Source organism: Mobula hypostoma, chromosome 19, assembly GCF_963921235.1.
Source record: "Mobula hypostoma chromosome 19, sMobHyp1.1, whole genome shotgun sequence".
Lineage (NCBI taxonomy): Eukaryota > Metazoa > Chordata > Chondrichthyes > Myliobatiformes > Myliobatidae > Mobula > Mobula hypostoma.
Window position 1 is genome coordinate 43,869,788 of NC_086115.1, and position 18,754 is coordinate 43,888,541.

Below are 18,754 nucleotides of genomic sequence, written 5' to 3' on the forward strand. Positions count from 1 at the left end.
TAAAGACATGCCGGTTGAAAGGTTAATTGGTCATCGTAAATTGTCCTGTGATTAGGCTAGGGTTAATTTGGGGGTTGCTGGGTGGCAAGGCTAGAAGGGTTAGAATAGGCTATTCTGCACTGTGTCTCAATAAAAAGCTAGAATTGTGTAATCTGGGTTACAACTTAATGCTTAAGAATGTGAGGAAAAGAACAGTGTGAATGAAAAGGTTAGAACACATCTCTTGGTCGGTGCTCAACTATTATCTGAACTTAATGCCCATTCTTTCATTTCATTCAGGGGCTCAGACAACCCAACCACTTGAAGCAGCAATTCACTTGCAATTCTTGCTGTCCAGTATACTGCATTCAGTGCTGACAATGTAGCTTCCCCCTTTTGCTGAGAAACCAAGTACGGATTAGGTAACTGCATTGTAGAGCTCTTCCTCTCAGTCTGCAGGGATAATCCTGCGTTCCTGTCACTTGTTACTTTAATTCACTATCTAACTCCTTTTTTTGTTGCTATTTTTGGTGACTTTGAATCAGGGGCGGCCTGCAGATTATGGACACTGAGCTGAATTGAAATATGCCTGGACTCTTTCGATTTTCTGTTCGATATTCTGTGTTTTTTGCTCATTTTTTGTTGCCATTTGCGCGATTAGTTTTTTTGTGCATAGAGTGGGTGCTTGATGTTTTTCTTTGAATGGATTCCATGGTTTTTCTTTGCTTTGTGGCTGTCTGTGGGGAAGACGAATCTCAGGGTTGTTTACTGCATATGTACTTTGATAATAAATGCACTTTGAATCTTTAACTCCCACTCTGTCCTGTCTGACTGCAGCCTCCTGCTCTGTTACAACAAAGTTCAGTGCAAGTTGAGGAATAGTACCTCAGCTTCTGTTTGGCCAGATTCCAGCTTCTGGAACTAGTACTGAATCCGAAAACTTCTGGTAGCTCGTTTATTCTGTTTGCACCAGTTCTGACCACTGTAATTTCTACTGTTGAGCATTGCTGTTGAGGGCGGCAGGGCAGTGTAGTAGTTAGTGGAATGCTTTACATCGTCAGCTGTAAGATCAGAGTTCGATTCCAGCCGCTGCCTGTATGTTCTTGCCGTGACTGTGTGGGCTTCCTCTGGGTGCCACGGTTTCATCCCACATTTCCAAGATGTACGGTTAGGGTTAGTAAGTTGTGGTCATCCCATGCTGGAAGCTTGGCAACAGTGGCTGATTTGATTTGACACAAACAATGCATTTCACTGTATGTTTCAATGTTCATGAGGCAAATAAAGCTAATCTTTCTTTAATCTTCGAGCATTTCTCTCAGATACTATCTCAGTTTTTATGAATTATCAGCTGTCATTTTGCTGTGTGGATGTTGGGAAGTATCAGGGAAGAGGGAACAAAGACAAGAAGAAATGGATAAACATTTGCTTGCTGGCTCATTGGATAACTTTATTCCCCGATATGGTGTTGAATGATAAAGACTTTCAAAGTTGTAAGCAAAAGGAGAAGCCTTGGAAATATTCAACAGGTCAGGCAGCATTTGTGGATAGGTAACACAATGACCTTTAAGTCAATGACCTTTCAGCAGAATCAGAAAAATGAACAAAAATACAAGCATTTTTTAAGTTTCAGAGAATGAAAGAGAAACAAAAGAAATATAATTCATTGGGTTCAAAATAATAAAATCCAAAAGATACAGAAGGTGTTTGTGCTACCTGAAACAGCAGTAAAAGCTTGTCAATCATAACTTACTTACAGTATCTGGAAGAAGAGGAAACAGAGGGAATTGTGAGAATGGAGAGCAAATAAATAAACTTTGTGAGATAGAAAACAGAGTGGTTGCTGTAAATCTCTGATAAATTACGAGAAGTACTTGCAAGTTCAGGTACCATACACGGAGAGAGAAAATACTGGAAGTTACAGATGACCAAACATCAGAAATGAGCAGGAAAGGCTGGTTATCTGAAATTGTTAAATTCAACATTGAGCCCCATCTTCTGCAGCTATCTCAGACATAAAAGGAGGATATTTTGCTTGAGTGCACCATGGCCTTTTGATGGAACAATGTAAGGAACTAAAGGTAGAAGTATCTGAGAGAGAGTTCGGGGGGGCGGGGGAGGAGATTAGAATGACAAATACTGGAAGCTCAGAATTATTTTTGAGAACTGGACAAATGTGTTCTATAAACTGTTCATCCAATCTGGGCTTGCTTTCTTAAACATAAAAGCAATCAACTCATGTGCACCAAATGCAGAGCATGTGAATCACAATGTCACCCGGAAGAAAAAATCTGCAGGTGTTGGAAATCCGAGCAACAGACACAAAATGCTGGAGGAACTCAGCAGGCCAGGCAGCATCTATGGATAAAAGTATAGTTGACGTTTCGGTCCGGAATTTCAACTGTACTTTTTTCCATTGATGCGGCCTGACCTGCTGAGTTCTTCCAGCATTGTGTGTGTGTCACTGGAAGGATATTTTTTGTCTCTGAATAATAGAAATGGAAGCAATTGATATTCTTGCTTATGGATTCAAATCATTGGCTTTTAGCAAAAGTGAAGAAATGGGTGTGGTAGTAAGAATGGAAAAAAGTGAAAAGTTTAGAGATTTTTAAAATCACCATTGTTAAAAATCGATATATTTCAAACTGAGTGCCTGAATATGCCCTGTGTTATATTGAAATCTACTTAAAATTTATTAAGGTAACTCAACAAATTATCTCTACAATTGCTACGAAGTCTTAATAAAACATTTGTAACAATTAACAATTTACAGGAAGTATGTGTACATTGATCTTTATAAAATGGACAGAGCTTTATGTAAGATATACTACTAATATCAAACTTAATGTATAATCAGATAACACTATTGTGTGTCATAATTCCAACCTTTATTAATTTAGTGTTTGCTCGGGCTCATTTGAAAGCATTTTTTGTCTGGATAAGATGATTCAAGGTTCAAGTCTTGTTCCAGCAAAATAAGCACAAAAATGCCAGCAGGTAGATAAGTATAATAGTTCTATCAGAACATGATACTCAGACTAGCCAGTAAGGTTAGGCACATACGAGGAATTCTGCAGATGCTGGAAATTCAAGCAACACACATCAAAGTTGCTGGTGAACGCAGCAGGCCAGGCAGCATCTCTAGGAAGAGGTACAGTCGACGTTTTGGGCCGAGACCCTTCATCAGGACTAACTGAAAGAAGAGCTAGTAAGAGATTTGAAAGTGAGAGGGGGAGGGGGAGATCCAAAATGGACCCACCTAGCGAAGGCTTTTTCTCGTTGGGGGGCTGAGACATAAATACCTCTGCAAATCAGGGATTCCCTGCTGGACTGTTCTGTTCCCCTCCCTGTCTTTTCCCCGCTCACCTGACTCCCTGCCTGGATACCTCGCCTGACTCTCTGCCTGCTCACCAAGCCTGGGTACCCCGCCTGTATACCCTGCCTGTACCACTGAAGTGTTACCGCCAGAGCAAGACCATAGCCTTGTTAGGTCAAGATAAGGAACTGTCTTTTGTTGTGTGGAATTGTCTCTCTGTGTCCACGCCTTCGCTAGTAATGTAATGTAATTACATTATTATTTACATTGTTATTTGATTCAGTAACATGCTTTGAGGAAATTGGGTAGGATACCTGGGATATTTCTTTGCTGTTCTTCAAAATGGTACAATGTAATCATGTGCCTAACCTTCACCAGCAACTTTGATGTGTGAAGGTTAGGCACATGATTACATTGTACTATTTTGAAGAACAGCAAAGAAATATCCCAGGTATCCTACTCAATTTCCTCAAAGCATGTTACTGAATCAAATAACCTGGCTGATATCATTTGGCATTTGTTGAAGTTTGTGAGCATAAATTCATCATCAATTTCCCCAGTTTACATCATATCTATAATTTAAATAAAAAAAGAGTTGTAATATTCTGAGCTTGGGGTGCCTTATACACTCAATTACCACTTTATTAGGTACACCTGTACACCTGCTTGTTAATGCATATATCAAATCAGCCAATCACGTGGCAGCAACTCAATGCATAGAAGCATGCAGACATGGCCAAGAGGTTCAAACCAAATATCAGAATGGGGAAAAAATTTGATCTAAGTGACTTTGACTGTGGGATGATTGGTGCCGGATGGGGTGGTTTGAGTATCTCAGAAACTGTTGATCTTCTGGGATTTTCATGCACAACAATCTCTAGAGTTTACAGAGAATGGTGGCAAAAACAAAACGAAAATCCAGTGAGTGGCAGTCACGTGGGCATATGGCACCAACGAACAACATGAGCAAGGGCGACGTCTTCCAGATGGTTCATGAAACTACTTCTTTCATGTCTTCTTTCAAATATCGTTCTTCTACAGTTAGAGCCTGAGGTCTACATGCTGGTGCTGTGTTATCGGGTCAATTGAGCAAACAGGCACATTGCAATCCCCGAGGGTGTTCCAGGAAGCTTTGAGCAAATTATGTAGGCATGAGGCCAAAAAGCCTGGAGACAGGGTGCATGCCCATGATCAACTCCATTTCTCATCAGTCTCGCCGATTAAAGTGCTGAGGAACATTGAAATCATCGAGGTTAATGCGGAATGACGTTCAGCACCATCTACCTGCTTCCTGCTCGCTACTGCCGGTGGAGGGTGTCTGCGCATGACTGTCTCTCTCCCTTTCGGTTGCTGCTCTGGGAGAAAGGTCCCTGTGTTCAAACAGTCTCTCTCTCCCTTGATGCTGTTGGATGAAGGTGCCGGAGTACTAGGACTTGGGCAAGGTTTAATTGACACGGTTTGTGAATTGGACTCTATAGTTCATGTTTTGACGTGTTCCTGGTTTCTGGTCACTCCTTTTTTTGTTGCTATTTTGGGTGACTGAATCAGGGCAGCTGGCAGATAACCATCACTGAGCTGAACTTAATATGCCTGGACTCTTTTGATTTTGAGTTTTATATTCTGTGTTTTTGGCTCTTTTTTTTTGTTATTGTTTGTGTGACTTGTTTTTTTTTGTGCATGAGGTGGGGTTGATGTTCTTTTTCTTTGAACAGGTTCCATGGCTTTCTTTGTTTTGTGGCTGTCTGTAGCTATCCTCAGGGTTGTATGCTGCATACATACTTCGATAAATTTGAAACTTTGAAAATGCCTTGTTAATAGGGAGGTCAGAGGAGAATGATGAAATTGTTTCAAAATGACAGCAACTCAGATAACAATGTATTACAACAGTAGTGTGTAGAAGAGCATCTCTGAATTCACACAACACACAGAAGTCTGAAGTGGATGGATTGCACAAACGTACATAAATACACGCAGTGGTCACTGTGTTGTTAGGTATCTCCTGTACCTAATAAAGTGTCCACTGAGTGCAAAACACAAGTTTTTTTTCCTTTTCAACTCTTCTAATACTAAATATTCACAACTGCTTTCAGACATTTAAAAATGAAACTAAATGGCCGGCTGGTGGCGCAATGACGTCGGTGCCGGATCCAGGAGCGGAGGTTCCTGGGTTCGAAATCAGTCGGATCCACTCCCGAGTATGATTTCCATCCGTGCTGGGTTGAGTGTCGAGATCACAACTTGACCTCATAAAGTAAAGGGAAAAATACTGCGAAGATGTTTGTGTGAGGGGTGGCGTGCCACACAGTCTCTCTCTCGCTCTGCGCCTTGTAAAAGCCATGAAAAAAGACATCATCATGGACGGACGCACACGCAGACGCAGACACACACGCACAGACTTACACGCACACAGGCACACGCCAAAAAAAAGAAATGAAACTAAATATTTCCATTTCATACAAAGGAAATCTCGCTGAATTGTCTACATCTACTTAAACCACTGTACACAACATTGACTTAAATTTAATTGTGCAGCAACTTAATTAAAATGCTTACATTCGTAGTAACTAAACAGCAACTCATTTCAAAATGCTGCCATAAGATTTACGTGTCAATGAATATCACTGTCTATGAATTCTAGTCATTATCCCTTCCCTTTCATAAACAAAGACATTATGGAATAAAAAACCAACAGGTGATTAAGAAAACAATCTTTTAGTTACAATAGGTGTATCTCAAAAGTTCAAGTAAATTTATTATCAAAATTCAAAAATCCATAAAAATCTGAAATCAGGAACACCTCTGGCCTCTTCACTTTGGATAATGAATGCTCAATCTGAACTCGAATCATAGAATAGTACAGTACAGAAACAGGCCCTACAGGCCATCTATTCCATGCCAAACCACTGAAATGGCCTACTCATATTGACCTGTACCTGGACCATAGCCCTCCATACCCCTACAATCCATGTACCTAGTCAAACTTCTCTTAAACATTGAAATCAAGCTTTCATGCATTACTTGCACTGGCAGCTTGTTCCACATTGTCACAACCCTCTGAATGAAGAAGTTTTCCCTCATGTTCTCCTTAAATTTTTCAGCTTTCGCCCGTAACTCATGACCTTTCGCTGTAGTCCCACCCAATGTCAGTGGAAAAAGCCTGCTTGCATTTACCCCGTCTCTGCCCCTCATAACTTTGTATACTTCTATCAAATCTCCCCTTAATCTTCTACGTTCTTGAGAATAAAGTCCTAACCTATTCAATCTTTCCTTTTAAATCTGGTCCTCCAGTTATGGCCACATCACTGTGAATTTTCTCTGTACTCTTTCAACTTAATTTACATCATTCCTATAGGTAGGTGATCAAAACTGCACACAATACTCCTAAAAAGGCCTCACCAATTTGGGGGGGGGCGGGCTTTGGGGTTCTAACATTTAACTGTCATTCATTCTTTGGGAGCACCCCTCTGTTTTCATGAATGATTGTGAAAAAAGAAAGTATTTCAGGTTGTATATTATACACATTTCTCTGGCATTAAATGTACTTTTGAAACCAATGTCTTATACAACTTCAACATAACATTCCGTCTCCTGTACTCACAACTTTGATTTATGAAGGCCAATATGCCAATAGTTTTCTTTATGACCCTATCTACCTACGCTGCCACTTTCAAAGAATTATGGGCCTGTATTCCCAGATCCCTTTGTTCTACTCCACTGCCCAGTGCCCTACTGCTCACTGTGTAAAAACTAACCTAGTTGATTCTACCAAACTGCAACATCTCACACTTATCTGCATTAAATTCCATCTGCCATTTTTCCAGTTGGTCCAGGTCCCTCTGAAAGCTCTGATAGCCTTCCTTGCTGTTCATTTCACCCCCAATTTTGGTGTTATCATCTGCAAATTTGCTAATCCAGTTAACCATATTGTTATTGAGATCATTGATATGGATAACAAACAACAATGGATTTAGCACCAATCCCTGCAGCATTCCATTAGTCACTGGCCTCCAGTCAGAGAGACACCCATCTACTATCACCTTCTGGCTTCTCCCACAAAGTCCATGTCTAATCCTATTTACTACCTCACCTTGAATGCTGAGCGACCAAACTTCTTGATCAACCTCACGTACAGGACCTTGTCAAATGCCTTGCTAAAGTCCTGTAGACAATATCCACTGCCTTACATTCATCAACTTTCCTGGTATCTTCCTTGAAAAACTATAAGATTGCTTAGATATGACCTACCATGCACAAAACTATGCTCACTATCCCTAATCAGTCCATGTCTATACAAATACTTATATGTCTGGTTCATTAGCATACCTTCCAATAACTTTCTCACTGCAGATATCAAGCTCACCAGCCAATAATTTCCTGGTTTATTTTTAAAGCCTTTCTTAAACAGTGGAACAACATTAGCTATCCTCCAATCCTCCGATACCTCAGCTGTAATTAAGTATGATACGTGTGTCTTTGCTATGGCCCCTGCAATTTCTGCACATGTCTCCCACAGGGTCCAAAGGAACAGCGTGTCAAGCTCTGGTGATTTATCCACCCTAACTTGCCCCAAGACAGCAATCATCTCCTCCTCTGTATTCTGTATAGGGTCCATGAACTTGGTGCTGCTTTGCCTCACTTATATAGAGTCCGTGTCTGTCTCCTGAGTAAATACAGATCCAAAAAATTCATTTAAGATCTCCTCCATCTCTTTTGGCTCTATGCACCGATTACTATTTTGATCTTCTAGAGGGCCAATTTTGTCCCTTGCGATCATTTTGCTTTTATCCTATCTCTAGAATCCCTTCAGAATCTCCTTCACCTTGTCTGCTAGGGTAACCTCATGCTTTCTTTCAACCCTCCTGATTTCATTCTTAAGTGTTCTCCAGCATTTTTTATATTCATCATTTCTTCCTACCTCCCTATACCTGCTATGCAACTCTTTTATTTTTCTTAACCAGGGCCTCAATATCTCTTGAAAACCAAGGCTTCCTAAACCTGCTACCTTTACCTTTTATTCTGACAGGCACATACAAGCTTTGTACTCTCAAAATGTCACTTTTAAAGGCCTCCCACTTACCAAGTACACCTTTGCCAGAAAACAGCCTGTCCCAATCCACACTTGCCAGATCCTTTCTGATACCATCAAAATTGGCCTTTCTCCAATTTAGAATCTCAACCCGCTACTGTAAAGGAAATTGTAAAACCAAAGTGAATCTGATTTTGTGAAGGTACATTTAAAAGGTAAAATCAAAATTCATTTTGCAGGGAGAATAATTTAGATGTAAATAATGCAATACCTGGCAAGGAAACCATAGAACAATATGGACAGCTGAACAGGACGAAGAAACATTGAGAGATTCCAGGTGCTATTTAATCAGATCTGAAATATCAGCACCAGCCATGAGTGTACCAACACTGGAACAGCATTGAAATATTTCTATTTTTATTCTTTTCATCTTGTATTTTTGTTATAACAGATTTATCTTCTGTCTTGTCACTGGTCTATCTTCTGAAAATGTAACAGCTTGTGTGACCTATTTCAGGAAATTGACAGAACTAAGCTTTCTCTACATCATGCTATTGTTCAATTAGCTAATGGGCAATAAAGTGACCTCAGTGGATTGTAAGAAAACATAGACCTGCATTCCTATAGCATTTTTTATGTTTGGGTCATCTCTCTGATTTTTTTTACTTTAGTCACTGTTGGAATGTAGGACACACAATATATAATATGCCATTGTTAACAATATATAATAACAAAATGCTGAAAAGCTTCAGCAGCTCAGACAGCATCTGCTGAACGAGAAATAGTTCACATCTCAGGCTTGGGACCAGTTCGTCAGAACTGAGAAAGATAGAAAGCAAGATCTAGTCTCAAGTGCACTTTAACTCTATGAAGCACCCTATGAAACATTTTCATAGTACTGTATCACCCTATGAAACATTTTATCCTTTTTCTATATAACCCTCTTTTCCATATTCTCTGCTACTGAAAATCAATCTGGTTTTTTTTTGTTTTCCCAGTTCTGATGAAAGGATTTAGGGAGCTGATGCCAGCCAATATTTCAGGATGAAGGCTCTTTATGAGAAGTGAGAAAGAGAGAAAGAAACTAGGTCTAACTATTAGAGAAAGAGGTGGACCAGAGATGGAACAACAGGAACGTCTCGAATATGGTGCAATAATTTGGCAATTGACTGGACAGTTGAACTCCTTTACTGTGTAGTGTGTTGCTAACATTATAAAGTCTGGGTAATGTAGTATTTCGTGGCCAGAATGTTAAAATAAAAATCTTGAGGGTTGCTAGCATTACTGGCCATTACTGGCCATTATGCCCTAAGGACTGACCTTAATGAACTAAACCTTTCAATGAACAACAAGTAATTTCTATTCCCTCAACCTGTGGGTCATGTGAAGTATTTTCTTATGGTGAATGTGTTGTTCTCAAACAACACTTCATACTGAGGAGATTTGAACTGCTGGACAACTGGCAATGTCCCTAAATGGAAAAGCCTACAGAACATGGTGGACACAGCCCAGCCCATCACAGGCAAAGCCTAATGAGTTCTTCTACAAAGAGCGTTGTCACAAGAAATCAGTGTCTATCATCAAGGACCCCCAGCCATCAAGGTCATGCTCTCTTCTTGCTGATCAGGATGGAGGTACAGTAGCCTTAGGTCCCACACCACCAGGTTCAGGAACCATTATTACCCTTCAAGCGTCAGGTTCCTAAGCTAGTATGAATGACTTCATTCACCTCAACTCAACTGATTCCACAACCGATGGACTCACTTTCAGGGACTTTATAACTTATGTTCTCAGTACCATTTATTATGTTCTTTTCATTATTTGCATAGTTTATCTTCTTTCGCACATTGGTTGTTTATCTTTCTTTGTATGTAATTTTTCATTGATCCTGTTGTATTTCTTTGTTCTACTGTGAATGCTTGCAAGAAAAAGAACCTCAAGGTATTGTATGGTTTTTTTGAACTTTAATAATCAATTTACTTTGAACTTTGATTGAATTCTAGGCTCAAAAGTTACCCTGTTTTCCTAATTCCTTACATCAGTCACTGAGCCCAGATACAAGGAGAGATACACAATTATCAGTAGTGTAGTGAAAATTGCGTTTAGTTTCCTCAAAATGGGATTTTGTTGTCGGCATCAATCCAGCAAAGACAAGACTTCCACACAGCCATGAAAACCAAAGAGGACAGCTGGTGCTAGTGGAAGAGCAGTAAGGGAAACACGAGCCTCACTCAATGGGCCGAATGGCCTACTTCTGCTCCTATATCTTATGGTCTTATAGCCTCGGGCTATAGGATAGGGCCCAAGTAGCAGCAGGAGCAAGGCAACTTGAAGGAAGAAGGTGGCTTGTAAAAGGATGCCCCTGTAAAACATCAAAGTTTTGTCTTCCAGCTGACAAAGAAGGGAACTACGTTAGCATGCCTTATAACAGATTCCCTGATTGAGATGTTTCTGAAAAAGGGTCTGCAATATTACAAAGCAAATCAAGTGATTCCCTCCGTACTTCAGCCATTAATACATGAGAGAACATACTGATAATCATGTGGAGGAATCCAGATATCGCATATAAATCCTTCATAGTTAACTTTGGAGGGCTACCTACACTAGATTTAACACATGAATGACGAAATCCCTTGTAGAGTGACTTAAACTGCTTATTTCCTACAATTCCTAACAATTTCCTAAAAAAAAGTGCCTCACTAGAAAGATTTAGACCTCTGCTTAATATAAATTTGTCCACTAGAAACTCCAAAATTCAGGCTCAGTGACACATATGTGAAGGTCTACCTAGTTTATCAGTCAATTTCTCTCCCTGCCTGTGTATGTAGGCACAGCCCCTATTGAACTGGCCCACTCAATATGGTTGGTTTTCACAATTTGCTTTTAGCTATTTAGTTCTTTCACAAGTTGGTCATCATAATGGATGAGTCTGAAATATCTTTGTCCTGCACCCTGTTTTCCATGTGAAGCCTTTTCACCTGGATTGAGTTGCCTCACTCAGACAGTTCTTCCCAATTAAAGTTAGCATGTTTTCATAACTTCCTGCACTGATGGTTAGCCGCACCTGCTGCCCGTTGTCTTTCATTCTGCACTTTGCTCTAACACCTGGAAAATCTCTCAAGAACAGGGGACTTTCCATCAACAAAATCCAACTGAACTTCAGCGCTTGGCTCATTACCAAAAATCAAGTCGTCAAGTCAAATCACTTTTATTGTCATTTTGACCATAACTGCTAGTACAGTACACAGTAAAAATGAGACAACGTTTTTCAGGACCATGGTGCTACATGAACAATACAAAAACTGCACTGAACTACATAAAACAACACAAAACTACACTAGACTACAGACCTACCCAGGACTGCAGAAAGTACACAAAACAGTGCAGGCATTACAATAAATAATAAACAAGACAATAGGCACAGTAGAGGGCAGTAGGTTGGTGTCAGTCCATGCTCTGGGTATTGAGGAGTCTGATGACTTGGGGGAAGAAACTGTTACATAGTCTGGTCGTGAGAGCCTGAATACTTCGGTACCTTTTGCCAGATGGCAGGAGGGAGAAGAGTTTGTATGAGGGGTGCGTGGGGTCCTTCATAATGCTGCTTGCTTTACGGATGCAGCGTGTGGTGTAAATGTCCATAATGGCGGGAAGACAGACCCCAATAATCTTCTCAGCTGACCTCACTATCTGCTGCAGGGTCTTGTGATCCGAGATGGTGCAATTTCCGAACCAGGCAGCAATGCAGCTGCTCAGGATGCTCTCAGTACAACCTCTGTAGAATGTGGTGAGGATGTGGGGGTGGGAGATGGACTTTTCTCAGCCTTAGCGGAAAGTAGAGACGCTGCTGGGCCTTCTTTGCTATGGAGCTGGTGTTGAGGGACCAGGTGAGATTCTCTGCCAGGTGAACACCAAGAAATTTGGTGCTCTTAACGATCTCTATGAAGGAGTCGTTGATGTTCAGCGGAGAGTGGTCATTCTGTGTCCTCCTGAAGTCAACAACCACCTCTTTTGTTTTGTTCACATTCAGAAACAAGTTGTTGGCTCTGCACCAGTCCGTTAGCCACTGCACCTCCTCTCTGTATGCTGACTCATCGTTTTTGCTGATAAGACCCACCACGGTCGTGTCATCGGCGAACTTGATGATGTGGTTCAAGCTGTGTGTTGCAGCACAGTCGTGGGTCAGCAGAGTGAACAGCAGTGGACTGAGCACACAGCCCTGGGGGGCCCCCGTGCTCAGTGTGATGGTGTTGGAGATGCTGCTTCCAATCCAGACTGACTGAGGTTTCCCAGTCAGGAGAATCTACAACACTGTCAATTTACATGTTAAAGCCATTTGAAGGGCCAAAAGGCCTGTTTCTGTGCTGCAGTTTTGCTACGGTTTCTATGGTTTCTATGGTTCTTACTGAAACATTCATTTGAAGGTCTGTTGATTGTGGCACATATGATACAATGTCAGATCCTCATTGTCTGGATGAACTTCCAGTTTCTGAAATCTTTCAATTTTATTGTCATTTTGAACCTCCACTATAACTGCTTTGTTGTTTGTCTTAGACTTGAATCTGTAGGCAGCCAAAATATGCCATTCTTTTAGCAATGGAAGTACCTGTATATTCCAGACTAACAAACTCTTCTGAGGGAGGGCCTTTACAATGATAGCAGTTGATTAAACTAGTCTCATCAACCTATTTTGGATTTACAGTACTTTCATTATCTTGGACTTTGCTGTTTTTTGTGCACCACATTTATATGCATCCCTCGTGATCAAAATTGCCATGTACTCTTGGCCACTATTTCTTTCAATGCAGCAATTTTAGTGGCAGGTTCAAATTTCAGGCTTTGTGCTCTCAACAGCTTTGACTGAATTTGTTCATCCACCAGATCACATACAATCCTGGCACATAATGGACAATCTAAAGCAACAATATAAAGTTAAGTTCTTTAATGAAACAAATCCACTCTCTAATTGTTTTACGCCAGTTCTGGGTGCTTGTCTCAAAGTTACTGTTTTCAGCTGTTGTAATTTAGTTAAAGCAATCTTCCAATTTCTGCGCACTATCTTGAAACACGAAGATTTGTCAACATGCCATATGATCTTGGACAATGTTCATCTGGAATTGCTGGTATTATAATTTTATCTTCTCTTTCTATCTCCAGGATGTTCCATTTAAAGAACAGATCCATGCTATTGAAATATGAACAGAACTGTTCTTGTGCTCAGTCATACATGCACAGACTCCAGAATAAGCATTTAAGGTAGCCATTATCCATCCCCATGACTCAATGATGAAAAATTACTTTTTTGCTTCAAACCCACCTACACCCTGCCAAATGAGGGCCAATTTCAGATAATTTGTTCTTTATTTCTGTTTGTATCAGGACTGGCCATTTAACTTGCCATTCTTCTCACTTACTGTTCTTTAATTTGATTATTCAAGCTTGTTCAGCCATCCCTCTACTGCATACTATTCTACATTACCCCGAGAGCACAATGTTAGCAGCACAAGACACAGCAGAAGAGCTCAACAGTCCATTCAGTGGCCACAACATTTCACACCATGACAGACATTCCCTTTGTTCCACCTTCTCCAGCACTTAAACCAATTTTCTTTCTCACTGTTTCACTTCTGATGAAGTGTCCGTGACCTAAACTATTAACTGGTATCACTTCCCAGAGATGCTGCATGGACTGGTTGAGCTTGTCCAGCTTTCTGTTTTTCAAGGGCTGTCAGTATTTCATCTGCATCAACAACTTGCAATGTTTCCACAAATGCATTGAGGCACAATGAACATAGAATCAAAGAGATAATGATCTATTTGCAAGGCAGTATATAAAAGCTATTGTTACTTTGAGTGAATGGTTGTGACACTGTTATGTTGTTTGTTCTCTTGTCCAAAGGGAAGAGAGTGTGAAAAAACATGGAGACAAAGAGAGAACAACAAATCTATCCTTAAAGATACACTATAACAACCATATGTTCACTGGTTGGTCTGATTAGTATCATATAATTATCAAATAACAACCGGATATTCCTAACATTTTCTTTTTTCTTTGATGCTCTGCATCTGATTGCTAAAACCTCTAGACAGATGTCTTTCCTTGATTATTGAAGGTCATTTTGCATAGAATCTTCTCTCTTCTCCCAGGCAGTAGTAAATTTGGAATTTTCTGCTCTCGAGGATGGTGGAGGCCAGATTATTCGACACATTTAAGGTGAAGGTGGATAAGTAATAGAAAGATTGAGGGATTGAGAGCTATGGGAAACTGCAGAGAAGAGCAGAGAAGAGCAGATAAGGCCAACATACAATATATCAACCATGATCATATTGAATGGTGAGTACTGGCTTGAAGGCTGTGTGGCCTATTGCTGCTCCTATTTTCTTACGTTCTTCTGTCCAAACCTTCCAATTACAGAGACAACTCTTGCCCAATTCACAACTGTGTAAACAGAACTTGAAAGAGAAAATCAGTGAAAGAAAACTGATGGAGTCAGAAGCTTCAGTTTATAGTCAGTCACATTATTCTCATGTTTGTGTTCTTTGACACTTGTCAATTATATTAGCTGTTGTTAATTTTTGCCTGAATAATGTGTAAGATTTTAATTGATTTTTACTAGCGAAGCTGGAAATCTTATACTATATCTTGTAACATTTAAGCTTTCAACCAAATTTATTTCATGAGTGAACATGGTGAGTCATGCTTATTTTGACACTGTCCTATTTAGACTCCTCCTGTGATCTCTCCACACTTTATGCTAATTAGGTATTGACACAGAATTAATGTACAATTAATTAGTATAAGATTTTAATTTTTGACATACCTTGACTCTGTTTTATCCCCCCTAGTTCAGGCCTCCAACCTGATGGCACGAACATCGATTTCTTAAACTTCTGGTAATGCTCTTCACTATTCCCCAACCCCTTTTCCCTCTCTCAGCTTAACTCCTTGCTTGTCCATCACCTCCCTCTCTTTTCTTTCTTCCATTGCCTTTTGTCCTCTCCTGTCAGACTCCCCCTTCTCCAGCCTTGTATCTCCTTCACCAATCAACTTCCGAGCTCTTTACTTCATCCCTCCTCCTCCTGGTTTCCCGTAGCACCTTGTGTATCTTTCTCCCCTTCCCCCCCCCACCCCCCTGGCCCCCAGTCCTCATCTTTTTTTTCTCCAGTCCTGCCAAAGAGTCTCGGCCCGAAACATCAACTGTACTTTTTTCCATTAATGCTGTCTGGCCTGCTGAGTTCCTCCAGCATTTTTGTGTGTGTTGATAAGATTTTAATTGTTTTTTTCAAGAGAGGCTGGAAACCTCACAATATAGCTCAGAGCATTTGGGCTTTGGACCAGATTTATTTTCTTGAGGGAATGTGGTGAGTCAAGCTTATTTTGACACCATCCTATTTAGACTCCCCCTCTAACGATCACCCTACGTCCGATGCTAATTAGGTATTGATTATTAGGTATTGCTCCAGCATCCTGGTCTTCCTAAATTGGCAGTCATGCAGTGAACCATGTAGGAATTTCAGTGACTAATAGACTTCAGCTCATGTCCAACTGAAGTCCCACCCACAGAATGCTTTCACAGCCTTTCATAGGTACAAACCTCAATTCTGTGCAAGCCTCTGAGATGCTGTTTGGCATGAATCACATTTAAAACAAATCTAATTTTATTTAAGGAGGGGCGGAATATTTATTGCTTATTTATTACTATTATTATTTATATTTACTGTGAATGCCCAGAAGAAAATGAATCTCAGGGTTGGATGTGGTGACATATATATACTTCGATAATAAATTTACTTTGTACTTTGAACTTTGAGATAGAAAGTTACGCTGAACTCTATTTTTGAGATACAATTCATCAAACTGGCTGAGCGGCCAAATAGAGAGAAAAAGAAATGCAGGCACAATGACCTATTAATCCGTTAATGATAATATGAAAACTATAAATAATAAGGATATATATGCAAAACCTTAATGTGACTGTGGGGTGGAGAGGCTCGGGAATTAATAGAAGAACCACACATATCTTGTTTATTCTGTGATTTTTTTGTGGTTCATGTAAGAGAATTGAAGAATGCCCTCCAGCAGAAAAGCAATCTATTACAATTCAAGAACACTCAATGTACACCTTTTGATGAACAAAGCAAAGCTGTGTTTCTAAGACCAAATTCAAACTTGCTTTGAATCAAAATGCAATTTTTGTAAGCAAAATGACCTAGGATTGAAGCTTGCAGATTGAGCAATGAAACCTTTAGCTTTCAAGATGCAGCTGGTAAGCAATATTCATTTTCTTTTAAGTTATAACCTAGATGCTACTAATTTAATAATAGACTATTGTTAACACTGAATTGGTGAAAAAGTGTTGCTGACACAACTCCACTGTAGTTTGTGGAGCCAGAAATGCAGAAGGTGGGCACAACAAGTGGCAAAATTCTCCCATGTATTTCAGAATCAGATTTAATCAGAAACAGATTTAATATCACTGGCATATGTCATGAAACTTGTTAACTTTACGGCAGCAGTACAATGAAGTACATGATAAATAAATATTAAGAAACAAACTGAGTTACATTAACTATATATATGTAAGTGAAAAAATAACAGAAAAAAGTAGTGAGGTACTGTTCATGGGTTCAATATCCATTTAGAAATCGATGGGAAGAGGGGAAGAAGCTGTTCCTGAATCACTGAGTGTGATGATCACCCCACGCCCAATGCTAATTAGGTATCAAATGCAGTATTAGGCATTGCTCCAGCATCCCGGTCTTCCTAAATTGGCAGTCATGTGGTGAACCATGTAGGGATTTCAGTGATTATTCAATGCAGTGATATGCTGGTGATATTTATTTTGCATCAGTAGTTTCAGTCTATCCAAAGGAAATGTGTCCTTTATAAGGTATGACACTGAAAACGCTCATAGTATTTCAAGCACTGTGGCAGTACAATTTCTACTCCTTGTATTTCAGTCCTCTGGAAAGAAACGCCAGCATACCATCAGAACTCTTGGATATTTGCCGCCAGGTCCAGAGAAATCATTATGTTCTTATCACTTTACTTTCCCTAGCACAATTTCTCTTTGTTTCTCTCAGTTGGTTTCTTACATTTTATATGTTGTTTGTAACTTCTGTTATCAAAATATCCGTAATCCTTTCTCACTAGCAGCGGACTGATTACTTTTTAAATGGAAATTTTACTTCTCACTTGTAGAACATAGAACATAGAACATAGAATAGTACAGCACAGTACAGGCCCTTCGGCCCACAATGTTGTGCCGACCCTCAAACCCTGCCTCCCATATAAGCCCCCACCTTAGATTCCTCCATATACCTGTCTAGTAGTCTCTTAAACTTCACTAGTGTATCTGCCTCCACCACTGACTCAGGCAATGCATTTCACGCACCAACCACTCTCTGAGTAAAAAACCTTCCTCTAATATCCCCCTTGAACTTCCCACCCTTTACCTTAAAGCCATGTCCTCTTGTATTGAGCAGTGGTGCCCTGGGGAAGAGGTGCTGGCTATCCACTCTATCTATTCCTCTTATTATCTTGTACATTTCTATCATGTCTCCTCTCATCCTCCTTCTCTCCAAAGAGTAAAGCCCTAGCTCCCTTAATCTCTGATCATAATGCATACTTTCTAAACCAGGCAGCATGCTGGTAAATCTCCTCTGTACCCTTTCCAATGCTTCCACATCTTTCCTATAGTGAGGTGCCCAGAAATGGACACAATACTCCAAGTGTGGCCTAACCAGAGTTTTATAGAGCTGCATCATTACATCGTGACTCTTAAACTCTATCACTCGACTTATGAAAGCTAACACCCCATAAGCTTTCTTAACTACCCTATCCACCTGTGAGGCAACTTTCAGGTATCTGTGGACATGTACCCCCAGATCCCTCTGCTCCTCCACACTACCAAGTATCCTGCCATTTACTTTGTACTCTGCCTTGGAGTTTGTCCTTCCAAAGTGTACCACCTCACACTTCTCCGGTTTGAACTCCATCTGCCACTTCTCAGCCCACTTCTGCATCCTATCAATGTCTCTCTGCAATCTTTGACAATCCTCTACACTATCTACAACACCACCAACCTTTGTGTCATCTGCAAACTTGCCAACCCACCCTTCTACCCCCACATCCAGGTCATTAATAAAAATCACGAAAAGTAGAGGTCCCAGAACAGATCCTTGTGGGACACCACTAGTCACAATCCTCCAATCTGAATGTACTCCCTCCACCACCACCCTCTGCCTTCTGCAGGCAAGCCAATTCTGAATCCACCTGGCCAAACTTCCCTGGATCCCATGTCTTCTAACTTTCTGAATAAGCCTACCGTGTGGAACCTTGTCAAATGCCTTACTAAAATCCATATAGACCACATCCACTGCACTACCCTCATCTATATGCCTGGTCACCTCCTCAAAGAACTCTATCAGGCTTGTTA

At 40.4% G+C, this 18,754-nt stretch overlaps 1 protein-coding gene across 1 annotated transcript in view; it reads right to left on the bottom strand.

The window, feature by feature from the left end:
* The window catches only part of tcerg1l (transcription elongation regulator 1 like), a 598,955-nt gene that overhangs the window by 179,662 nt on the left and 400,539 nt on the right, over positions 1–18,754 (bottom strand). The window lies entirely within an intron of this gene.